Raw genomic sequence first — 26,868 nt, forward strand, 5'->3', positions numbered from 1 at the left:
CCTGGCTGTGGAGTGGGATTTACATAATAATTAACTCCGGTATTCTTGGACAACTCACTTTCTGTGCAACAACTGCAGATGATTCCCCCGTACACCCTTAAAAATCTGTCTAGCTAACAGATCCAAAAATCCAACACCTGTGTGTCAGCACGAACAGCTGTACACTTGCCACGGCTCCTCTCTCTGCAGAGGATGCCACATGCCAGTTGCTTTACTTAGAGCATGTGGGGAGGCCAATCCATTAGAGAGAGAACACAGCATAATTAAGGAGCAACATGCTTTCTTGTTCCTGCTGCCCTAATTTTTTTAGGGGTTTTTTTATTTTTTTTTCCTCCCCCTACTTACTTTGTTTAAACAACTCCATCCACTTTATTCTGCTGATCTTCAGGCTTGCAGGGGTAGTGAACTCCGGAGGCAGGGTCTGTTTTCCCAAGTTCTCACAGCACTCATCAGCTGGCGTGTCAGAGTAGAGAAGCTTCCAGTTGAACTACATTTTTGTCTGTTTTTTTTATCCCTTTTCTTCCCCCCCCCACCCCCCTCAATATCCTGAGAAATATCCTCAATAAGAAAGATCTTCTTGGAATAAATAATGGGAGACACAAAGAGTGAAGAATCTAAACACGCGCATTCCGCATGCTGTACGACGGCAACAAATGATTACATCCACCCTGAAACATCCACAGACGGTCATGTTTGTTTTCATTGCATTCCAGATATCAGTTGCAATCACTCTATATATATATTTCTTTCTCTCTTGCTTTGTGTGTGAGTGTCTGTGTTCCCTTTATACACGGAGCAGAAGAAACATTTTGCTAAACTAAGCTTTATCTTCAAAACCTGTGCTCCAGCAAAGCACGCTGTGTATAAAAATGTGAGCTAAAAAGGGGGGTTTAAATCCATTTGGAGCCATAATGTGAATTTATCTTCACATTAATAATTTGCACCAGTATTCCTAATTTGGCAAGCAAAGAGTGCAGCATAGCTTCACAAGCCATAGTACCTTTGTGCTCTTAATCCTCATGGGGCTACCTATACTTGTCTTTCTGTACATTGGATCACTGCTAGTGGAGGTCTGAAAAGCATCTCCAGCAATCTTTAATTCATGTGATTAAAAATTCAAAAGAAGCCCTTGTACCAGCTGTTAAACTATGTTAGTAAGCTGTAATTCAGAGTTCAAATCCCAGCAAATTGAAGGTTAGGTTAACAGGATCATTCAGTGGAACTGCATTATATCGTAGCAACTAGAACAGTAGGTGGACTGTTTTATACATGCTCATTTGCAGAAGATAAACTAAGGATGAGCAAGCTCAGAGCACTGCAAACCTTGCCTTGGATTTATTTTCCCCCTTTTCTCTTTCTGTGACATGAATTTTTTTAGAGCCTGGCAGATGAAACCAACTGTGGGTTTTGTTTAATCTTTGCACAGATAGAAGCAGAATAAAATCAGCATGAAGTGTTTTGTTTAAGATTATCTGGAATCTGAGCAATGCATTTTTCATCTCTGAGACTAATTAGTTTAAATATTACAAAGGTGAAATGGGTTTGATGGTCTTAAGTCTACTGTTCGTTGTCCTTCAGCAAATATAGAGGAAGTATATAAGAAATCCAACTTATTTAGCACAGTTTGATAAGGTTATTCTTTTCTCAGACTGGTTCCAAGGTAAACTTGCAGAAAGTCTGGAAGAATCAACCCTAAGTGCAAGTAAGGCTGAAAGTCTTATGTATGATTACAATTATTATTTATTATTAACAGCACAATAGTCACTACTCTTCAGCTGACACTGAAATGCTATGTTGCATTAAAAAGTGACATTATTTGCTCTACAGTGCTTACAGGCTCTGCAGCTTTACAGAGCTTGCAGGGAGAAGGTGAGAAACAGGATGTAATATCATCTTTAGTTTGCAGATGGGGAATTATGGCACAAAGTGTCTTTCCCAAAACCACACAGGAAGTGTGCAGAGCTAGAAGCTGAATCCTGATCTCCTGGAGGCTTTAACCAAAATACCATCCTTCCTGTCTATTGAAGGGATCACATATTATATAATAGGCTGTAAAGCAGACCTTTATGAGCCCAGACTTTAGATGTGGTCCTGTGCCTGTGGTACCCAGCAAAACAATTAGCCCAATTAAAATGTCCTCATAAAGTCTTGAACTCCATTATCTTAGAGGGGTATTTCAACCTTAACAATTCTGTGATTCACTCTTGTGTTTCTGGTGACTTTGCTAAAGTGGGTTTTGCACAATAGAGGGAACTGGAAAAGGAGACAAACTGGTGGGAAAGGCTAGGAAAGGTTGATAACTTGCTCAGGATGGCAGGAGGGAGAGGGGCTTTTGTAGTTACAGGGCAATATTAGGGGACAAAACTTCCCAATAAAAGCAGTCAGAAAAACTATGTCTTTCAAATTGAGAGAAAAAGATGCTAAAGGAGAAAAATGCTGAGGATAAGAGTGTCAGGGATTTTGATAGAGGCAAAGGTGACCTGAAGAAATAGGTGAGGAGACATTTGGTAGGAAGAAAAGACAGGAGTTTTAGAACTACAGCCCTCCTGCCAAAGCAGAGGAATTTTTGCACAGGTTGCAAAAGAATAAAATTTTTTAAAATATGTTTGCAATTTTGCCTTCTTGCTGTTGTTAAGATACCACCTAGTGAAAGCCCCAGCAAACCTTGCTGTCCTTCTAGGGAGGCACTGACAGGTTGGGAGAAAAAAGACATCTGCTTATGCAACTTTTGGCTGAGATGCCTATGAACTTTGATCGAGCAGCTCCTTTTAATTTCCCACCTGAGACAGCATTTCTCCTGAAATAACTAAAAGTCCTGGCCATTCTTCCCAATAAAGGTCTTCAAATAAATTTATAAAAACCAAACCAAACCAAACAAAGAATTAAAAACTGCTTGTGACCAGCACGACTGCCTGCATGTGGATGATGTGTGGTTGGTTGCTGCTATTAAAACCCTCCAGTGACAAAACCCTCCCACTGTGGGTCAGATGTCATGTCTATACACATGGCACTCCCCAAACAATTTTAATGCTACATCAAATACAGTGTTTAAAAATAACTTTCTCTAACCAAGGACTGAGTAAAACTTGTGAAGGACTTGGCCTCATAATTTGGAGTCATCATCATCAACATGCTTTCACTTGGATAGCACCTTTCATTCAAAGATCTCAGAACACTTAATTTAATTAAGCCTTTCAACAATGCCATAATGCAGCCAAATGTTATAATAACTTCTTGTAGAGGTTTGAATCTGAGACAAAGAGAGGTTAAATGAGTCTCCCAACGTCCCAGAACGAATTAATAACTTCGCCAAGAAGAGGCTGCAAAGCCTCCCTGCGAGCCATGCTGCTTCCCCTCCTTTCCCACCCTGACACGGGTGGGTTTCTTTGCCCACTGGGCTGTGCTCAGGGTGCCTCTGGAATTCTCTCTGCTTCCCAGGAAGCCTGGGAACAGTGTGTGTGAGAAACAAGGAGCGATTGTTCAGCAAGGTTAGCTGCACCCTAAAAGGAAAGGTGGAAATGGGAACCTCCTCCCCCCAGAAACAAGATGAGAAAAGGCCTCGCAGTGCTTTCCTCCACGCCACCACTTCCTCTGGGTTACCTTGGGAAGTGGGATTGTTTGCTGTTTTTCCATGGCTGAGAGCTGTGAGATCTTTTACGGTGCATTAGTGGTCTCATAATCTGAGTCCAAAAAGCCACGGCTGGGAGAGTACAGTCACCTTAGCCCCGTGTGGGGAATTGCCTCAGCCCTGAGGGAGGAACATCCTGTCCTCGTACCGGAGAAAACGCTGCACTCTGACTTTTTCTAGGAGGTCCCTTGCATTCAAACGCTGTCTCGTCCCGATTCCCTTAGCCTGGGAGATCTGAGCAGCATACAGGCTGCAGTGGTATGGCTCCAGGCCATACAGCACACTCTAAGCATTACCATATGTCACAGAGGCAGCTAGACAAAATCCTCCCTGCAATGCGAAGAGCAGTGCTGAATCCATGTACAGCTCCACCAGCTAAGACCAAACAGCAAAGGTTTTGTAAAACAAAATCGGTTTGGTTTACTGCTGAGCGTCAGCAGCTGCTTTCAAATTTACAAATGCATTTACTTTCTACAGAACATAAATGAAAAGCAATTGATTTCTGAGCCACCTGCCAGGACCTGAGATGGGGATTTGTTTTTTCCCAGGTGTTGCTGCAGGGTTTCAGTCACCATGACCCACAGGTGGAGTGACCACAGGAACACTGGGACCTGCAGCTCCCACCCTGCTGCCAAAGGAGAGCTGGATCTCATGGATGTAAATTGTCCCAGTCTCAGCAAGATTTGCCATTTATTACACCCAGGATTTCCCTGGCATGGAGGAGCTCCAAGATTAAATATGAGGCCCTTTTGTTCTGGGGGTTGGCACAAGGGAGGGGGCACTGCAGGAGATGCATCATGCACATGGAAAGTGAGGTCTCATCAGAAAGGTCACATCCCATATTCTCCCAACTCTACAATCTCATGAACACAAATATTTCACGCCTATCCCAGCCCCATATTTATAAAGGGGCATCTATTATCTGCTTCCAGTGGCTCCAAATTAAGTCATCTCCATGGCGGGATTGATGCCACTCACTGCTGAGATGATACCTTCAATTTGAGGGTAAGATAGTTATTTGGGCTGATTTCCTAGTGGTAAAGCCCTGTGTAATTGAACAGTGTTGGAAACAAGTGAGGTTGGGCAGAACTACAAACAAGGTCTGTGTTGCTGATGGCACCCATTTCACCAGGCCTTGTAACCAAAGCCCAAGCTCCAGGAATAATATGATGCTGCAAAATATCGTCTTTGGCTTTTAAAAACAAGCCCCTGGTCCTTATTATTGAGAAGTTCAAAATGTGTTTACTGCAGAAAAATCAAAAGACAAAGAACAATTCCAATTGTATTTTTGAAATCTAATTATTTGAAGCATGATCTTGGAACATTGGGAGCTGAATGCAACAGTGTAAATTACACACAAATTCCTACAAAAAGGAAATTATGGGGCTTTAAATGACAGTATAATGGCTTAAGCTTATTTATATTAATTAAGAACATCAAAATAATATGTGACTTAATACATAAAACAACACTAAAATAGAATAGCTGTTTTCTCTTAAAGGTTAAATGGTCTTGATTCTTTGCATGTGCAAATGACTGTCATTGTCATAAATTGCCATCATCATGCTTGCTCACATTTCTTGGAAATGCAAGGCTGGGCACTTTTAGTATGCAAATTTAGCTTTAAACTCTTTGCCAGGAGTGACCTGGGTCTCAATAGGACCCACACAGGTAAAGCAGAGCCTGCAGATGAGCCCACAGCACTGTGCAGTGCACAGCTCGGCTCACAGGCTCCCTGGAAGGCTCCGAGCTCTGCAGATATTTTCATCCTGCCACAGTTCACAGTCCTTACAGCATACAACGAAACTCACATCTTAAATTTATCTTAATGAGCTGAAATCCGCAGGCCTAATTGGTGTACAGACGGCGTGGTTTTAGTTACGAGATAAACAATTTACTCCAGTATCAAGGAAACATTGGTCAGGATTTTACGAGGCTCCCAAAAATGTTTGATAAACCCACCCTTCTGTTTGTTGCAACAGCTTTGGTAAAATAAATTTCCAGCACATCCCGTGGTGGCCAGGCAGAGCTCTTTGTCTCAGCCCTGCTCCCGCCCAACGCCCACCAGCTTCGCGCCCAGCGCGGCCAAAACACCGCCGGGCTCCTACAGGTGTTACATTTTTTGCTTCCCCCAGTGACCAGTTCCACTGCGATTGGACTAAAATAAAATCTCCAAAAGCAATGTGCTGGCATGGCTGAGAACATACATATAAGGCCACTGAGGTCTGCACAGCAAGGATTGCACAATAACCCATTAAAATAAACATTTGCAACCACAGATAGCTGGACTGAAATCTCTGCTCTGATACAAATAACATCTGGACAACTTTTGTATGCATCTTCCAGCATAAAACACCCTTGAGAAAAAATAGAAGGCAAGCTAAAAGACAAAGGACCACTAAAGATTTTATTGTGCTATGGGTGTGGTGCCATAAATTTGAGGGGATTCAGGCCGGAGTTGCCAAGCTTGAATTTAAACAGCATGTTGTTTTTAAAAGTTGTAACATTAGTGACGAACAAGTCAGTATTCTTACATAATTAATCCAGTGTGAAATAGAGTGACTGGAAGGCATCCAGTGGTTTAAAAATAACTCAATCATCTTTAAGATCCACAATGCTATAGGATTTAACATTAAGGCACAGGAAGTGAAGGCATCTTGGTACTGAGCATGCTGTTTTAATTCCACCAAAGCTTTACGAATTCAGCTTAACCGAGCTCACTGTACAACAGCCCTGAGCCATGCAAAGACAGGGAGGTTCCTCTCAAGTGGATCCCAGGTTTAAGCACTAGGATTCTTCTATCCTCCAGAAAAAAATTGTGGCTGGAGATGCCGTTAGAGAGACAAAAATAGGAGTGCTTTTTTTTTTTTTTTTGCAAAATGGTAATCCTTAACTGGGAAGACTGGGAGAAAAGACAAAGATATGCGGGGAAGGTAATGAGAGTCTTCAGAAGATGTATAATCATGGGTTGGAGTTGAATGGACTTTAACATCCAGGGTTATTCCTTAGTGGTGTTTCCAGCTGGCAACAAGCACAAGGGAGACCAAACTGGAGACACAGCCTGAGTGGGGCTCAGTGTAATGATAAAGAAAAACAGCCAAACGAAACTCTCCTTCAACCTGAAGGCACCACTTACATTTGTAAACCAAGGGCCTGATTCTTTAAGTTATTCCCATGACAATCTCCAGCAAAGCCACCTGTAAAAGTAAGATATGTTATAGTCACCGTTCCTGCAGGTTGGGTAAATTCTAGTGAAAGGTTCCCTGGCCATGAACTAGAGTATTTTTAAGGTCTCTTCCAACTCTAACTGTTCTGAACACTTATGTGTCCAAAGTTGGCCCTTCTTAGGAAGCACTTGACACATTCTGCTCACTCTGAAATCACAGGAGGCACTAAACACTTGTCCCAAGTGAATTTCCATATCTGAAGCATCACAGGCCTGCCCAAAACCCCAAGTCTGCACAAGGATATCATGTTTCTTGCAGCACAGAAGTTGGTGGGGGTCCAGAAGAAGCTAAACCCTTTATTTGAAATCAGTGTCCAGAGAGCTGCTGGTCTGGATGAAGTAAGATCCAGCCAATTTTGAACCATGCTTGATGAGTGATGCTGCTGAGCCAGATTTTGGCCAACTGTCCCATATCTGAGTCCAGGTACAAAGAACCTGTGTCACATGAGGCCATCAGCCTGGAACCACCACCACGGGTCTAGCTGGACACCTCAATGACATTTCAATTATCCCCTGCAACATCCCTCTGTAAAAACCTACCAGAACCAGGATTGTTCCAAAGAATATGTGAAAACTCAATAAAGGGAAATAAAGCCTAAATTGGTGATGGAAGGTGACTCTTCCTTAGCAAAGCATTCCCACTTTCCCTGGCTTGACATACAGGATGAGAGCAAATACATCAAAACTGTAATCTTGGATGATCAAAATAAATCACATACAATTGATTTTGACTAATGTAAAACTAACTGAATACATTTCTGGAAACAGTAGTTATGAATTAATAATAGTGATTAAGATGAATTAAATACACAGACTAAATTCTGCCCTACAACATGCTGACTTCCATGGAAACTGAGCGTGCACTTAGGGGCTGAGTCTAGCAAGTTAATTTTGAATTATTTTTATCTGTTGATTCAAAGTAGTTTGTTAAAAAGAGTTTATGTGACTAAATAACATCCTGTACCTATCAATGTTTATTGAGCTTTGACTATAATTTTCTCAAATTAACAGTGTATTTGCTTAACTATGCAAAAAGTAGCTTTGTGAAACTCATTATTGCAGGACTGCTGCAAGTCTTGACTAAACAAGTGTGGCTCAGAACAGTGTCTTCCTTTCAGTGGATAGGGTCACATTCCAAGGATCATTAATCCCATCTCCTGTTTTGCACCTTGTTCCCACTTAGCTATCATGAAAAGTCAAATCCACAAATTCTCCCTCTACTCTGATAGATATATGTCCCAAATCTGACCCAGAAATGTGATGACAACTAAAATTCATTCATATTTTTTATATATATCTCGTCTATAAGGCTTCCCTTCTCAAAAATAGGCATATGTAAACACACATTTTTATATGTATTTTATTTCTATGTGTATATACCTGTGCATTTTCTCATATTTATTTGTCTGTCTCTATAACAGATTAATTCATTATGACAAACTTTTTCTTGGCCTAGAAACTCTGTGAAATTTAGAGAAATGGAATAAATTGAAATGCACCATGTGGCATTTCCTATGAGGACTTACAGAGGTACATTTGGGAAAGATTGTCTCAAGTTCAAGCCCATCAGGTGGAAAAATGGTGTTTAAGACTGGGCATGAGAACAGAAAGAATACAAAAAAATCTATGGATGTGGAAGTAAATACAAAATGAGCAGTGTTGCCATATGGGTTTCTGGAAGGTAGCATGTGCCAGGTTAACCTGGTATCAGTTTAGATTAATTCTGATGAGAACATCTGCAGAGAGGGACTTGTAGGTGAGCAGAGTTGAGCCTGTCAGTGTTATCAGAGGAGATTAAAGGAGCTGGGCAAGCTCAGACTGATAAATCAAAGGCTGAGATGCAGTTTCTATCTATAGTAAAGCAGTGGGGTTAAAAAAAAGTGGGGAGAAGATTTGTAATTAACCCAAATATGAATGGATATCATCTGGCAATTAATGGGCTTTGGGAGAAGCCTGGTAAAGGGACCTGCAGTTTGAACTCTCCCACAGCTGGCCCACAAGAGCATGGGGATAAGGGATGGAAGAAAACAGCAGCCCCAGAGGCTGCTGAGACAGAGCTTGACCAATCCACAAAAGGGATAATGAGATGTGAGAGTCACCCAGTGTTCAGAGGACCCCTGCTGATCCCATCTTAACTTTTTTTTTTTTGACGTATGGATTAATGAATTTTTAACATTTAAAAAAAAATAGCCAAAGTGACAAAGTTTACCAAGAGTGATGAAAACAAAATTTTCCCATCAAAATATTCCCCCCAAACATGGAAGGCTTTGGGTTGATCTAGTTTTGGTCTTCCAGTACCTGAAGGGAGCCTGCAAGAAAGGTGGGGGGAGACAATTTACAAGGGCCTGGAGGGACAGGACAATGGGGAATAGCTTCAAACTGACAGAGAGTAGGTTTAGGCTGGATATTAGGAAGGAATTCTTCCCTGTGCAGGTAGTGAGGCTCTGGCACAGAGTGCCCAGAGAAGCTGTGGTTATGCCATCCCTGGAAGTGTCCAAGGCCAAGCTGGACAGGGCTTGGAGCAACCTGGGATGGTGGAAGATGTCTATGAGAAAATCTTTAAGGCCCCTTTGAAACCAAACCATTCTACTATTCTATGATGGCTATAACATATTTTCTTTTCAGTAGAAATTTCTCTCTCTGTTTCCTGAGGCTCAAGGCAGAAACCAGGATGTCTGGAAGGGATGTGGACATTTATGCCTCACTGCCACTGGCTGGCCTTCTCCAGAGAGCCCAGGACATGGCAGGGTCAGGGTTGGTGTCTGTTTCTGGTGATTGAACAGCTCTTGGTTTCACCTCTTGCTGAATCCTGGTGACAAACCATGTGGTGGCTCCCTGCTGGATGCTAACAGGAAAATGGGCTGTTCCCTCATCCATGGGGACATCCCAGTCCTCCTTTTTGCCACAGAGCAAGAGCAAGGCCTGGCTCATGGCAAGGACATTTAGAATTATTCCTTGGAGTCTCTGATGAGTCTTCGTCCTATGAGCTGAAAGAACGGGTTGGGCAAATGCTGCTCCATACTCATAGCTGCTCTTACCTTAGGCCAGCTGGGTGCACCAGATGCTCTAATTAGTAGACCATACCAGAACTTTTCTGTCAAAATCACTTTTCTAATAGAAAATGTCCTCTCCATAAGAAGGAAAACAGTATTTGGCTTGAAGAGTTTTCTCTCTGTGTCACTAAAATACAACTTTCTTTTTAACTGATTGAATTTTTCAAATCAATTTCAGTTTTATCAGCAACTTAAATTGTGAATTTCTAAAAATATGATATTTTTGGAAATCCTTTCATATGAAAAATGTTGTGGTTTTCAATTTTCTTCCAAGAGTTGGATTAATTTCTTTTCTAAAACCAGAAAATATGTAATGGGCAGGGATTTCCACTTTCTAGCCAGCCATGGCTTTTAGTGGTATTATTATAATTAGTTATTTTCATTCCTTTTATGTCGAACCATTCATAAATACCCTAAATTGTACCAAGGAGTACACACAAGTAATTTTTTTAAAGCACAGGGCAATGAAAAGCAGAATCATATTTTTAACAGAAAAAGTCAGTAAATTAAAACTTTGGTTTGAGATCAGAACTTGTACACAAGTGAATTTACTGGACAGGGTAGAATGGATTAAAACTAAAGCTTTACAGTGAAATAATGAGTCTGGAAATAACTAAATGTATTTAAACGTTCCCAGTGGTCCCAAACCTGAGAGCTGCTAACATGTAGCATAAAGAGAATTAAACTTGGCCCTTGGTCCTCAAGATAGTGAAGGTTTTCCCATACAATTCCTAGATGGATACAAATTGCATCTGACACTGGAGTTTGCTGCTAATTGAGTACAATGACAAATTAGACAAATTAGAGGCCAATGACAAATTGGAGAGAATCATCCAACATAAAATCTGCAGTTTTCAGGACTTTGATTTTGATTGCTCCTTGGAAACAAATAAGAAAAGGGTTTGCAACAGTCATGACCTGGTGCTTGTGAGTAGACAGCATAAAGAGACAGCCTGGAATTCAAATTTTTAACACTGATCTGGAATTTAGACGCCAGGGTTTGACATTCCTACGTGAACAAGTAAAAGAAATCCAGGAGGGAGTTCCCAAATGCAAAAGGCATATTCAGAATGAGGGATAGGTATCTTGTGGGTGTCTCAGATGTTAATCCAAGTACCCACCATGGGAGCCAGTGACAAACCAGGTGTTGATACTACACCTGGATTCCCCTCAGCAGAACATCTGTCCTACAGTGGTTTAGTACACAGTATATGAAGTCAAACATGATGCTCCTGGAGAAGGCTGATAGCTGGCATTACCATAGGTGCATTTATAATTTAAGTTTCTGTAACTCTGTGAGTCCACAGGTTAGATAGACTTTGGCAAAATATGTGTGGTTTTAAAGTGAAAGCACGTGGTTGAAAAGCTTGCTGCTGAAATATTCCTTTCCTCATCAAAGCAGCATTCATCTATGGTATCTCTAAATAAAGGTGGTTAATGGCACTTGGGGAAAGGACAGTCCAATGCTTACACTGGTTTTGGTGTAAATTATTCACTGAGCCTGATGTAAGCCATGCTACCATGGTTTGTGCCCAGCAAAGAGGAGTCTGAGAAGCTGGTAGGGGATGAAATATGGATTAGAGGATTAATCAAATTTCCTAGAATCACAGAAGAAGCCTTGAGTGGTTTGGGGTGGAAGAAAGGTTAAAGATCATCTCATTCCATTCCCTTGCCGAGAGCAGGGACACCTTCCACTACCCCAGGTTGCTCTAAGTCTCATCCAACCTGGCCTTGAACACTTCCAGGGATCCAGAGGCAGCCACAGATTCTCTGGGCACCCTGTGCCAAGGCCTCACAAACCTTTTGAGCAAAAAAAGTCTCCTCTCAACATCAAACCTAAATCTCCCCCTCTTTTAGATTAAAACTCTTCTCCCTTGTCCTGTCACTGTATGCCCTTGTAAAAATTTCTGGAGTAATGAGTGAAGGGGAAAAGTAAAAATGAAAATAGTCCCCAGGAAAGAGAGGGAAAAAAATTTCCTACGTACTATATTGCCTTCACCATTTACAGTGGGAAGCCACATGAGTCACCCTGTAGCATCCCCATGAACATGTTAAATGTTCTGCCCCCAACCTTTGCTGAAATCGGAATGAGAGAAAAAGCTTCAGTCCAACCATTAATGGGAAAAGTGATTATTTGCCTTTAGAGAAGATACCCACTGAAAAATGATGACATTATGTGCTCTTTAAAGGGATGCTGCAGCTTTTATAGATGCTCTTGGTACAATTCATTTCTGGGAACTGCATGTGAGAAGGTTTTACCACTGTCATTACACAGAAGTGCTATGGCTGGGCTGGGAACCCTGCAGCATCTTTGGGGTTGCATCCCCTAAATGCAGCTGAAGAACAACTGAAATTAAGCTTAAGGCTTGGTGGTGAGAAGAAATTATAATATTGTTTCCACCTGGCTGAAAGGGAAAATCTGAGAGCAGTGGGCACTGAAGGGATACAAAGGGAAGTGAACTTCACTTGGGAATTGGGCCCTGAGGTTTGCGGATCAAACCAGCCACTGAGCCTGCATCAAAAATTTCAAGTGGCACACCTGCTGCTTGTGCCTGCAATCCAATGTTCTGTTTCTTTGAAATAATACAACACCCTGTGTTCGTGAATTATTGAAATCCAAGCTTAAAACTGCATATATGACTTATATTCTAAACTGCCCAGGAGAGCCATGTAGCTCTTTCTAATGTGACAACATTTTTTGAAAACATAACTTCATCAGTTACTCATAGTTAATAACCAGAATAGGGCATTTTCCCTGCTTCAACAATGACATTTTTTACACTCTCAGTTGTCACTAAACCAAAGTCTAGACTTGCTCAGCGCAGCTGAGATGAAATATTTCATACAATATCAGCTTTTTGGCAGCCATTGGATTTGTGTACCCATCAAAACTTCATCTTCTGAGAAGAGAAAGAATTAAGAAAAAGTCATTTACCCAGTTAATTTTGTAACTATCGATTTCAGTGTAAACCCCTTCCTCTTTATAAGATTAATTTAGTTCTTCCCATGCCCCACAGAAAAATCTTGTGCCCAGAGAAAAGCTGCTATGAAAGGGATACAAATGAATCTACTTAGATAATTGTAATTCCAGTCAGACACTGGTACCATGTAGTTCATGTTTTATCATAAGAGATCAATTTCTAAGATTTAGCCATCAGTCTAAAGAGTACAAGACAAAATTTCACCCCCGGGACTGTAAAGAAGGCAGGGTTGAATCCAGTCAATGAGATTGTACCTGGGACTTGCAAGATCTTTGAATGAGGCTGTTTTTGCACTGTGAGAGTAAAAACATCTCCACCATTCCCGTGGTGTTAGTGCTGAACACGTATTTTTCTATAAAGTGAGGATCTCTTGCTCCTGTGGTCCATCAGTGATGGGTCACCAAGCCAGCAGCCATGAAAACCTGAGCACTGCATTACAAAGGCCTGCCCTACATTTGAGAAGAAACATCAAACAAAAACCTCACCAGTTTCATGTATTTTTGTAGTGGAATCACAGCACAAGGATTTCCCCCTCCTCTTTTTTCTAATCAAAGACTGATTAATTAATTTTCATTATCTCCATCTCTGTCACAAAGATAGCACGGTGACACTGTCACAAAGCTGTTGCAGTTTGCCTCAGGCATGGCTGTAATTTGGGGGTAGTTGAAGTGATCTCTCACTATTTTTGTGGGTGTCATCACCCTCATGTCCACAAAAAACACTCCCAGACAAGAGTTGTGTGTGCCAGGAAATAGGTGGTAAAACCAGTATGAGCCTCACTCTGCACAACCTTCAAATGAAAAGAGCACAAGTGAACAACTCACAGCCTCAGATATTCCCAAAATTGCACCAAAGGCAGCGTCAGACCAAGTCAGGAAAGAAACCAGCTCAAAAAGGAAAAAAAGCCGTTTTCCACAGCAAAATGTATTCAGGGAAAACTTCTCTGCAAGAAGAAGGCAAGAGTGAATAAAGCCTTGGTCCCAGCAGACTGCAGAGCAGCTCCCACTGAAAGGGACCACATCAGGAAGCAGTGCTCACCACAGCCCCATCAGGGTGAGCTGGAGGACGGCTCGTTACTGGCAGTAGGAGCTGAAAGCATCCATGGACAATTGAAACCACATGGCAACAATCCCCCTCCAAGCCCAAGGTTAGCGCCGATCCAGCTTTCAACTCAGCCAGCTACATAAACCAGACGAGGTGCAGCAAACAATGGCTCATGTGGGTGTCCCAGTTTCCACCAACAATGTCAGCCCCACTGGTGGTGACTCGATTTGTTTCCATCATATGCCCTTTACTCGCCTCTGGCTGCTTTATTTTTCACACTCCTTTACCGAGGGAACGTTCTCCAACAGCAGCACGATGAGTTGGAACCCAAGACACATACAAAGCTCTGTGTTTAGATCATACTTCACAATTCCAGGTTTGAGAGTTGCTCCTCCTCTGTCCATCACTTTTGGGTCTGTTTTGGCATTCAGCTCAGAGCAGGAAAGATTCCCATACTGCTGTTCTGTAAAGAAAAAGGAACCAGCAATACCCATATATAACATCAACAAAGAAATGGGCTAAAAATTTATATTTATCCTATGTTTACATGTACCTGCCTTTTATAGAGAGCTGTGCTGCATCATCTTTAGAGTAGAAGTAGCAAAGCACTCAGAGCAAATAAAATATATATCTGAACTCAGTGGAAAAAAAAAATCTTCTTTCTCAATGTAACATACTGTAACTTGAAGTTTGCTCTCCCAGCATTATTTGTTTAATAGAAATATTTTCTGTACCACCTTGTTCCGGCAGAAAGTCAGAATTTGCATTTATATGAGGTAGTTTATCAAATATAACATACAGAAGTCTGTTAAGTACACATTGCATTTTGTTTGTGAGAAAATCTGTTTGTATTTAATGTAGTTTTTAAATTAACCTTAATGAAAGCTTCTGAAAATTGTTGTTCTAAGCATTTGAAATATGCAACAAGAACTAGTGGAAGACATAAACATGTTTTCCATTATATGTTATCAGATAGTCCAAAATTACTACAAAAAGAATGTGGGACTATGTTAAATTAGAAAGATAAGCAAGCATTTAGTTAAAAGGCAAAGGTCTTTAGAAGAGTAAAGCAACTGACAGTTAACCCCAACATCTTATGATCTCCTACCAAGAGCAGGACAGCACTCTCAGAATACAGTAGGGTGTTTTAACCACATCCATGGCTAAGAGAGAACAAAAAAGAAGTCATGTTTCACAGAAATCCCGTGGTGGGTGTTTGTTCAGTCAATATTTACGGAGTGGTAGCATGGACACAGCCATTTTTAAAGATCTTACTCAACCACTATCAAATATGGTCTGCCCACAGTATTTGTTATCTTTTGAAAAGAACCAAATGTATGAACTTTACAAACAGCCTTATTAAAGAAGTAAAAATATATAATCCCTGCAATTATCAAAATAGCATTTTTTATTGTCTTCTGCTGTCTGCTGATTTAATTCTGTCCTTTGGAGGCTGCTTTCTGTTGATAGTCACAAGGACATGAAGATAGTCACAAGTTCATGAAGAACATAATGTAGGGAGCAAAAATCCCATTGGTATTATGGCTTTCTTCCCATCTTTTCCTCATATATCCAATTAAACATATTATAAAGAATAAAAGGGTATTGTGGAAAAATTGCCAAACAAGGACAGGCCTCAACAAGACATTTAACATATCATGTCAGGAGTGAGGCAAGCGGTACCTAAGTAGCTCGTGGATGAGTTGTTGTTACAATAATCATTCAAAAAGCAGCAATAAAACCATCACTGGTAATGATCAAGTAAGGGAAGGAAAATCTGACTAACAACGTTGTCTTACTATTCTGGTAACCCTTTGCATAGAGACAACTCAGTCAAATCAGGTTTTAATCAGGGCGATATTTTTCTGGAAACTCTTCCTTCCCAACACATTCTGGCACTTAACCAGTGCTTGAATACCATTCCCACAGCAAGTCTCGAGTCAAACTTCGTTTTCATAATCAACTGCTCTGGAAAACAGGGGAATCGAAGGGCTTTTGTCAGAGCACCATTAACTTCTCTGAGAGATAAAGAAGGGACTAATACCCAGTCACCAACTGAAGTTTTGAAGAAGAAAAGTTCTAAGCTTCAGGTGCTGGAATTATGCACAAATCTGTCCAACATAAGGGCCACTTCCACTGAGCATCATAGGCTGCTCTTTGACTTCCTTTCACTTATATTCTCTCACTAACACATTGGAAAATTGGATCATTTTCCATTTTACTTTCGAGCATAATATAGGCAGGTCAATCCAGCTGTCATCTAGGTCATGGAATACTGGAAATCCTGTTTTGGATCATGTCCTCAGTGTCTCGTTTAAAGAGAATGATTTCCTATAACTGAGTTACAGATTGCTGTGCTCATAGGGTGGCCACAGAGCTCCAGCTCTGCTTTGCATTAAAAGTGGAATTTTTAATAGCCAGGAAAGGAAAAGAAGAAGGACTTGAGAAGTTGCAGTATGAACATTTTGCAGTAGAGACCAACCCTAAATGCCACACAGGCCCATTGCCTACCCCAGGGATTCTGGGGTGCTTTTCAGTTATATCAGACAAAGGATGGGTTGGAAACAGAAAGTTTGGGAGAGCCAGCCTCCCAAAACCCTCCATTCTTTGGCTTTCCTGAGTTTTCTTGGAGGTTGTTAACCAGACATTTACAGCTGTGAGAAGTGATAGAAGCTCTTGGATCTTGTAAACTCTGCATTAAGAAGAGAGAAACCCTAAAAACTCCTGCATTTCGTGCTTTTGGCTTCCTAACTGAGTCTGGAAGGTTTAAAGGGCTTGACTCAGTTTCCCACATTTGCAGGCTCCACACTGGAGATGGGATGGGGGGATGAACAGAGCTGTTGTAGGAAAGATGAGAAGCCAGACTGGGCAAGGGCAGGACCTCGGAACAATAGCAAAGACCTTGGAGACATCTTCCAGAAATAAGAAAGTTCTTGGCATACACCACAGCCATGCTTAGGAAAGTTTTCTGAGCCTTTCCTAAATAGATAAAAGAGATTCTTTTCAGGCTTTTTAAAAAATTATTATTATTTTGAGAGCTGGAATGAACAGAATTTGCATATTCGGATGCTGTGGGGAGAGAGATGGAACGAAGCTTTTGTGGATAGGCCAAAAGATAATTAAAGCAATTATATACTGCAAAGGACTATGTTGTGCTATTCCTAAAGGAAGTCTTTTGGCCAGATAGAACTGATGACAAATATTTATTTTCTTCTGTTGGCATTAATAGTCTTAGTAGGCAGTATTAGGAACACTTATCAGAATTCATATATCGTATTTAGGGTGGCATTTTTATTATGTCTAGTGCAGAATTTTTTCACACACTAATAGAACACCCATTTGTTTTAAGAAGATATTAAAGCCTGTCTAATGACAGCACGTGGAAAATAGGATGAGCAGAGGTTCAACTCATGAGGGGCAGCTTCGGGGAGATCTGGGGTTGCTTCCCTAAAGCCAAACCATGTAAATTGAATACGATGGGGAGAATTACCTGGGAAAAACCCTGGAGATTCAGGGTGACGGGCTGTGGCACAGAGAGGACACGGAGATCTTTGAGCAGGAAGCTATTTGGCAGCCTCTGAGCCTTAGCTGGCAGAGAGCAGCCAGGAGCTGATTTAGTCAGTGGGCAGGAGAGGCAGCTCCCAGTGAAGAGTTGAGAAAGCGAAGGCGGTCCCAGTGAACTATCAAGAAATACGGATCCGGAGTTATTATGTAACATTAGGGTCAGAACTGCAGATAAGAGGCTGATGCATCACAGCCTTAGCAAACAGCCAGTGTTAATATGTTTGCATAGATAAGGCAGATTTGGCGTGGTGCACGGGCATAAAAATGAGGAGCCAACACGAGCTGAAACGGAGCTCAGAGCACCACTGCCAAGAGATGTAATTCTTGTCTTCATCTCCTTTGAATATCAAGGTTTATTTAGTTTACAAACATATGGGTTTTCAAAGCTATTACAACTGTGACATCGATTTAGAAGCTACAGACATGCAAGAGGTTAAGATTAGAGCTGGCCAGGAATTTTCTTACAAAACAGAATTTTGCTTTTTAGCCAGGATTAGTTAAGACAACTGAGCCTTACAACATCATCCTGCCAGGTGAAAAAATGACTCACTTGACAAGCACAGTGCTGCTGGGATGAGTCCTTTTAAACTGTGTATTTACATAAACATTTATGGGCTGTTATGTTTATTAAGAAAAGATGTGATAGGCAGAATTGCACCTTTCAGTTGCTCAGGCGAGGGGAGGATAGTTTGGGAGCCACTACCTTGCTTGGATTTATGAAACTGGTGATGAAACACTTGTTTCTCTGTACAGCAGGGTGGGTTGTGCCTTCATGCCATGCCTTATACCCACTATAATCTGAGGTGCTTCAAAAGGGCATCAAAACAGAAGAATTATGAATATTTTATATCTGAACTTAATTAAGACTGTCATCTAGAAACCAAAATAAAAAATATAAACTAGGAAAAACATGTTTCATAAAAATTTCTTTACTGGAACAAATGTCCAAATATTAAAATAAGAGAATCACAGAATCATTTAGTTTGGAAAAGACCTCCAAGACCAATGAATCCAACCTTAATACTACTACTAATAATAATCATAATGAGCAACACATCTGTCCTTTTAGCACATTAAAGCCCCTGCTATAAAATGAGAAAAACAGCAGAGCCAAATCATCATTACACTCTCAATCAAAGAATTTTGAACTTCAGCTCAATTCACTCAGATGCTGGGGATTATTTGGGCAGAGCCCGAGATTACAAACCAAAGAGCACTGAGCAGCACATGTATATGCTCCAGTTATGAAAGCTGCTTAATGATTAAAGTCAGCTATGCTAAAAAAAAAAAAAAAGAAAAAAAAGGCAAAACTGATGTTGAGATCTGAAAGTATGTCTGTGGATTGACGGGGCAGAGGTTAAATCCAGATGAGGGTCACTCAAGCCTGGTGTTAGTCTAAATGAGTTCAGCATTAATGTTGAAAAATCCTGGCGCTGAGCTCACCACCTGTCTGCTGCAGAAATCTGAGGTTCAGCTCAAACTTGAGGGCTTCTTGCATTTACAGCACTTATGTGCTGCTAACCAGGGAGGAGGAAGTGGGTAAATCTGGCTGTTGTTTCAGTCTCTGCTACCATCCTTAAATTACTTTTGTCTGCTGCCTTTTGAAAAGGCACCACTTTCTCACTTCTAGTGCAAGAGGATGCTTGCACTGTGCAAACAGTAGAGAGCAGGGCTTTAAATAGTGAATCCTGTCAGGAAAACATAGCACAACCTTTCCACTTTTGTTCTCCTTTTTCTTACACATTTTTCCTTTATATCCTTATTTCCATTCTTTTGCAAAATAGGTCTGAAAAAGCTAAAGGAGGACTGCCAAATTTTCAATCCCAGCAGTGACAACAAAGCAAACATTTAGTTCCTGATCTCAACAAGAAAAATGCCTTACAGACTCAGAACTGAGCTTTGTGCAACATCAAAGGGTTAAAATAACCAACACTTAAAGGAAAGAGGGATAGATCACTTTCAGCACATATCCTATTATTTGTTGAAAACTTGTAGGGTGGATGTAAGCTCGTTATCATTCACCAGAAGATAAAATTTGCTGCAGAAGGTACAATCTTTGCAAGTGTAGAACAGCTAATCTCAGACCACTAATAGATTTAACCTTGTATATTCACAGATATTTAAAAGTGTTATGGTTTGAAGGTCAACTCCACTGTCTCCAAGTACAAGGAAAGAAAAGAAAGGAATAAAAATTAGAAAGAATTAATTCTTCAAAAAGTTTTTACAAATCAAAACCCTGCAGTTTCACACTGAGAACAAAAGAAGCATATTAAACACCAAAGTTTATCAAGACAAATTAGGTCCCAGTTTCAAATTTTCTTTAATCTTTTGCATCTGAACGTTTTTTTGCCTCATGCTGTTTTCCCTAGTTAAATGTTAAAATGAATTCTAGCCAATACCATTGACTTCCTCCCTTAAAAATATTGAGACACATAATAAAAAATTAATTACTTCCCCTAATTTCCGTGTGATTCTTTAAAAAGATGTAAAATTCATTTAAAGTAAGTGGTGACTTTGTCTTTGAAGATCACGACAATTAACATGGATCAAAGCTTAGGTTCTGTAACGATGATAGCTTATTAGCATAATGAAATTAACTTAGAGACAAGAATCTTTAATAGGTACAACAAAAACGCTTTAATAATACTTGAAGAAAATTATGTATTTGCTAGAAGTACAACAGTTTCAGACTTTCTATCCAATTAATAACTTGTTAATTAACTCCTTTTCCAAACAATGTGCACTTTAAGTTAACATCTGCCCATTGGATAACACTTTCCAATGGTATTTTTTTTTAATATACTGTAGAACTGCAACGCTGTTTTACTGGGAATTCCTTGTAGGACTATTCTTATACAGGGAAACAGGACCCAAATATAGTAATATGCTTTCTACAGCCAGCCAATTAAAAAAAAGAGAAGGCTTATTTCTAAGATGGGGAGGAGGAATGGGTAATTCCATAATTCTGGCTGTATTGTCTGTATGTAGTCTCAGATTTCTTTACATTTTTAATAGGAATAATTTTCTGGAGTTTATATTCCCCTGCAAAATGGCTCTCTGCTGATTAGTGCCTTATATAGACCTGATTTGGGAGCAATTTTCATATCTTTTAAAAATATCTATTTATAGTTCCATGGTACAAGATTTTACAGTCTTGTTTTATAAGATTGTAAATCAATAACTATTGGTTTTGAAGGCACAGAGAAGGAAGGTTCTTCACAAAAAAAGTTAAAATAGAACCTTTTGTACAGAAAGAGCATTTTCACAGACTTTGCTTTGTAGTGCAGAATAGCAAGGGCTTTCAGCATTGGAATTTTTAATTAAAATGACACATTTTTGTTTTAGGGGCTTCTGCCTATAGAGTGGTGTGGGATCAAAAATTTCACAGGGCACTTTGCAAGTGGATTTGGAGAACACACGTGACTCTGCACTGCACGGGCTGCTTAGGCCAATGATGGAACAATTAAAGAGGCCTTATTTGAAACAAATGAGTTATTATATTCTGTTGGGTCAAGGATTCATGTTTTAATAAATCCCTAATTACAGTAACTTTTCATTTAATCTGGCAAATTCTAAGCAAGTTAAGAATTTATGAGAGTTGGAATCAGCAATAAAAAATACGCCTGTCTGCCATTCTGCTCAGGGCCACACAGGTTGAACTCATTTTGAGGAGCTTGGAAGCCAGGAATGTATCTCCTGAACAGGGCACTGTGACATGATTACATCTATGGACGAATGAAATAGTATTATGCATGTATAAAACAATATTGTGCATGTATAAAATATACTGCATATTAAATTATGCATAAAATTGCATATAGAATTATTATGTTATAGTTGTTATTAATAATACCCTGGAAAGCCTTCAATCTTTTTTTTTCTTTTTTCAGAAATAAAAAAAAACAACAAGAAAAATGAACCAAATCCCCAGCATAACCATGAGAGCATTTTTGAGGGGGTTATTTTTTTGCTTTGGCAAACTTATCCACCACCAACCTGTGACTACACAAAGCTTTTTGTGTACCATCCAGCCGAAACTCTTCCAGTCACTACTAGCTGAGCTCAGGATTTCTATTTTTGATCATGTGTGGCACTGGCCAGGCTCCTCTCAGCTCCTGGTATATGGCTGAGTGCAGACATCTTTAAAAAAAACCCCAAAACTGAGTTGTAATGAACATTTTCATATGAAATTTTCAGATTTAGAATTTTAGCATTTGGATTTGCTGGTTCTACACCACCTTGGCAAACATTGTCTTGTCTAGAACAACACCCTTGTGAGAATTAACTAATTAATACTCAGCAAACAAACATAGCACAGGCTTTACCATCCACTGAAACTCCTTTTTCTTTGGGGTTGAAACAAGGTGCCCCATGGAAGCTGCATCACAATGGAAAGAAATCAAGGAAACTGCTGTTTCCTGCACACAAACAGGCAACACCTCAACCTTTCCAAAGTTTGTGGTCTCTTTACTGAACATAAATATGCAAAGTCCTGTGAATTACTTTTTTTTTTTTGTGGTTGTTTCAATTGGAAAGTTGCTAGGGTGAGTTTGGTTGGTTTGAGGTATCTTTTTTTTTTTTTTTTGCAAATCAAAATTTATAATTTTTCAAAACTTGCCCCAAAATATCAAAGGCTGACAATCCTTGTTTAGAAACAAAATAGAGCAAGAGCTGAGCACTGCAAGCCCCTTTTTGGGGCCTGAGCTGCTCTAAAGCAATGGGGACAGCACAAGGGACATTGGTTGTATCCCAAATTACTCAAGGTCTTCCAGGTCTACCTTGTTCCTTGGGCCTGGTGCAATTCTGCCACCAAAATTACTTATTTACTAGTGCAGGGATTAGTAAAATGAGGAGCCCTGTAGGCAGAAGGCTGACCCAGAAGAGGCTGACCCAGTCCTGGCAGGGTTTGGGGCCATGCCCTGGGGACCTCAGCACCAGCTGAGCTCACCCACTTCCAGCAGAATCTTTCTTAAAACAAAGACACTTCCTTTAAGCTCCTGGCTTCTGGCACACCAGGGTTTTCCGAGGTAAAACATTTCCAAGCTGTAAATCCATCAGATAACTCCCCAGTTCCAAGTTCCTTGGTATCCAAGAAATATGATCCAACCTTGGCTGGGAAGTGCAGTCTAAGGAATATCATCACCTATTGCCTTTCCTGCATACTTCCATGCCATACCTATTTTTCCCTGGATGACTCCCAAGCTAGGAAAAGTCTCTCTCCTTGCTTAACAAAATCCAGTGTTTCAGCTGTACAAAACACTAAGTGAGGGCCAGAAACATTACAGATTCTTCTAAATAAGACATTATTATCCTTTACAGGAGGAAAAAGCGATCAGGCTCATTTCTAAGCTAAGAAATGCACTTACTGTTCCAAATTTTGAGTCAATATTCAGAGTTAGTTTATACATAAGGCTGTAGTGGAGGTTGATACAGTGCCAGAAGATACTAAATTCTCATTTTTAGTGAATGACCACCACAAAGAGTCGCCAGCCATGAGTTTCCTTTATGATAACAAAGAGCTTGCCAGGAAAACCCTTGGTTAAAAAATGGTGCTGATAAATACACTGATTTAAAGATAACCGGTACAGCATTTCCTTTGTTCACACATGGTTTCATTTTTTGGTCAGCAGAAAATATTTCCCTTGCCCAACTTCTTCCAACAAGGTATTTCAGCCCTTTTCCTGCTTTGGAAACAGAAAACTCTATGACTAAATCAAGAGTACATGATTTAGGTTGGCCTCACTGGCCACACACAAGAGCAGGATTTGGCTGCTGAGAAATGGTGACGTAGCAGGTTTTTGAAATTTTGTAATGGTTTTCTTCACCCATCCTATTCCAAATTATCTCCATAGAATTTAAAAAAAAAAAAAAAAAAAAAGAGAAAGAGAAAGGTATATTTTTCATTGACTATTCCCTTTGAAATATCACCTTTGCCCATCAATGTGGTGATGTCAGTCCCAGCTTTCTGTGATTTCTCTCAGTTGTGCCCTGGATTTGGGATTCTCTTGATGGCCCTGTTCTTTCAGCGATGCTGCTCCTGTCTGCTTTCAGAATAATTTCTCTTTCACACTTCATTTGCATGTTTTTCTCACTGCATGGGAAAAAAACCCAAACAAGCACAAGTTTCCTTGTCTCCAGCTTCACAACTGAGCAAAACATATATTCCCCTTCCTTCCCATTCCCCCTACCCTGCTGTAGAGTTGGAAATGTTGCTTCAGATGCTCATTGTGGAAAACCATGAGCAAAAATCCTGGCTGTGAATTGGGAAAGTCTGAGCTGAATATCTTTGGACAATGACCTGGAGGTGACATTGCACTAAAAGGACAGAAGTTACCCATGCTTCAGGTAAGGGCATGATTTTATCTTTTTAAATTCACCTTGGTTTAAAACCTTTAAGTTTTACTTGCAGATTTGTATAAATTTCACCTTTGAAACGGGAAATTTTCTCCAGTACTTTTGTTTTTATTGACATAAACTTCCTAAATTTCAAGTGTAACACAACTGACAAACTGAGTCAAAGGAAGAGCTCCCTGGTGGGGTCAACCCAATCACAGTGATTTTAGTCACTACTTGATTAACTCTTTCTTCCTGCAAAAATTGCATCACTCACTGGAAAATTAAGGCAGAAACTACTTTAGAAAAGTTATATTATCCATTTAAGAAAAACAAACAATTTAGAACCTAAGTTGTGATGGAGGTGTTCCTGCCTACACCCAGAACTGAGCTGTTACCTGCCCCTCCTGCAGAAGTTGTAGACCAGGATGAGTCTCCACCAGCTTAACAGACCAAGTCACCTCATCCACTCCTTGTGTGTCTTCCCCTTCTTCTTTCAATACTTTTGTAGCCTGAGTTTCACAGGTTGGGGTTTCAGGGCTCTGCCCAGCAGTTTTTATTTGTTACTTGTGTTATACCAACAAAAAAAAGGCATTAAGAGCCTGCTCTGTGTGCACCCCTCACTGCTGAGTTCCAGCCCAGCCACAACCCACAGCATTGCCCTGCTCCTCTTGGCCCTCATTACTGAGCACTCAGCATTCTCACCCCTCCTGTCTGCTCTTTAATAAGAAATAAAGTTGTTTGTTTATTTTATACCTATTTAACTTGTCGTTTAAGATTTGCAGAATGCCATCAATCTCTGCCTCAGCACGCTGACCTCACTTTAATTGGTGGGGCTCTAAATTCTGCACAGATGTTATTACTGTGAATATAACTTTATATAGCAAGAAATTTGGGGCTGCCATATGCTGTCTTTTATGAGCTTGCAGTTTGCAATGAATATCCATGACTAATGCTTGTGACCCAGGTAAGCCTGTGATTAGGGAAGGTAAAAAGTTTACCAAACTTTATTGCAGCACTTTCAGTAATTTCACCAACAACTAATGAACACATCTCCCCTGCCTCTGCATTGGTACAAAAAATTGCTTAGCTCTTCTTAATATATCTGTCAACATCTAGTGCCATTCTGGGACTCTCATGAGTCAGCCAAAATTTTCTGCATTCATAGATTGCATATCAGAGGGGATAAGATGATTTCATCTGATATCCAGCATAAATCAGAGCTTTTTATGTTTTTCTAATGGTTTCTAGTTGTGCTTGGGGGAGTTGGCTTTTTTTAATTGAATAAACTGGGGCGAAACTTTCTGAAGGTTAGTAGGATTTAGCCAGGTGCTAAATCCAGAATTTAAATACATCTACTGAGTCTAGACAGAAGTAGAAAAAACAGAGATACATGGAAATTAGAAAAAACTTTATGAATTATAATTTATCATAAATGTTTTAAATTTCATTCCACCCAAGTTTCAGTTTAGATGAAGCTCCGAGAAAACCTGTTCACTGTGAGTGAACTTATTGGTCTCAAGGCCTGGGAGAAGCAAACATTATTTTAGCAAAAGAGAAAACTAGAGAGGAAAAAAAGTAGAAAAAAGCCAGTGGGTTTGAATTAGTCATACAAATATATGCAATGCAAAGTAGGAGAAAGTCTTCAATCAACAGAGAACTGAGGTTGTGGTGCCTCCTCACTTCAGGAATGGAGTCAGGAAACTTCACTTGTCCTAAGATAGAACTTTCCAGGGTTTCAAAAGTGATTTCATGGAGTGCAGCAGCAGATAGAGGCACCTGTGGATCAGAAGTCCTTGCCCAGTCTTATTTCCATGTCTCAGCCTTACCCCTGCTGAATACTGTGCCCAGCTATCAGCAAACTGATAATTTTATAAAAAACTGATAATTTTATAAATTCCTGCTCACTGTCAGTAAAATTTATCACAACCAGAAGCATAGAAAAAACCCTGAAAATGTGAATAAATCTGAAGCACTACAAAGTTCAAGTTGCTGGTTAATAAGCAGGAATATGTTTGCAGCAGGTCCTGTGTTCCCAGCAGCTCTGTTCACATCTACGGAGTCAGCTCACGAAACAGGAATTGGAGTGCTGCTCTCATGAGTCACTCTGCTTGGAAACCTTTATATATTAAGAAAAAAAAATCCCCAATCAAAAAAAAAAAAAAACCCACATGTTAAAAGTATCTTAGCCAAGCATGTTATTTCTGTTAAATATATAACAAAACACAACCGTCCTCAAGGTAAATATCCTCTGTTTTATTACTTTAGATCACTTTTCAGTGCTGTAATCATGTCATTAGGATTGCAGTTACTGGCTCCAGAAGAAATAACCACCTAACTATAAAATTCTGGTTTCCCAGTCTATTTTGAGGGGACAAGCAGAGGTCAGTGGGTCTGAACCCCTACCACTGAAACCAATGGCAGTAAGTTCAAGTCTCCTGCTTCATGGGGTGTCCCAGGGAGAATATTTCTTTTTTTTTTTCTTTTTTTTTCTTTTTCAGCTGCAGTTTCTAGCAGATGTTCAGGCAGCTCATGTCATTCTTCTGAACTGAATTAGAGAGCTGTGTCAGGAAAAAAAAGTGTGGACAGTCTGTGTCACCCATAGATGCACCAGGAACACTCTGCAGGCACCACTGGGGGCTTCCATATTTTTGGTGTTTTCTTTTGCAGCTAAAAAAAAAAAAAAATTGAAATGGGGGAAAAGCAAAGTTTATTCTTTTGCCTTATAGGTGGAATTTGAACAATAAATCATTGAAATCAGTCTTCTACAGGTCTGTGTGAGGCCACCACAGTGATTCCGAGGATCTTAGCTTTTCCTTTGAGACTTTTTTACCTTACTGTGCAATATCCTTGAGGATAAGAGCTCAAAACCTTTGTTTTCAGCCTATTATAGCTAGAACAGGCTTGCATTGTGGGAATTGCTTATTTCATATTTCATAACATATCGTAATGCATTATGCTTTATTTTCACTACCTCTGGAGCCAAGAAGGTTGCATCTGTCATTAACTTCTGCAAAAAATAAGATAGGGGAGACCAAA

The 26,868-nt window shown here is 40.1% G+C and overlaps 1 long non-coding RNA gene across 11 annotated transcripts in view; it reads right to left on the bottom strand.

Annotated features, from left to right (window-relative positions):
* The window catches only part of LOC110470605 (uncharacterized), a 120,151-nt gene that overhangs the window by 9,640 nt on the left and 83,643 nt on the right, over positions 1-26,868 (bottom strand). For all 11 annotated transcript variants that reach the window (XR_014956460.1, XR_014956465.1, XR_014956462.1 and 8 more), the window contains one exon: positions 346-25,948. This is a non-coding gene — a long non-coding RNA (uncharacterized LOC110470605). The remainder of the gene's footprint in view (positions 1-345; positions 25,949-26,868) is intronic.

The sequence above is a fragment of the Lonchura striata genome, chromosome 7 (genome assembly GCF_050655825.1).
Source record: "Lonchura striata isolate lonStrDom1 chromosome 7, ASM5065582v1, whole genome shotgun sequence".
Lineage (NCBI taxonomy): Eukaryota > Metazoa > Chordata > Aves > Passeriformes > Estrildidae > Lonchura > Lonchura striata.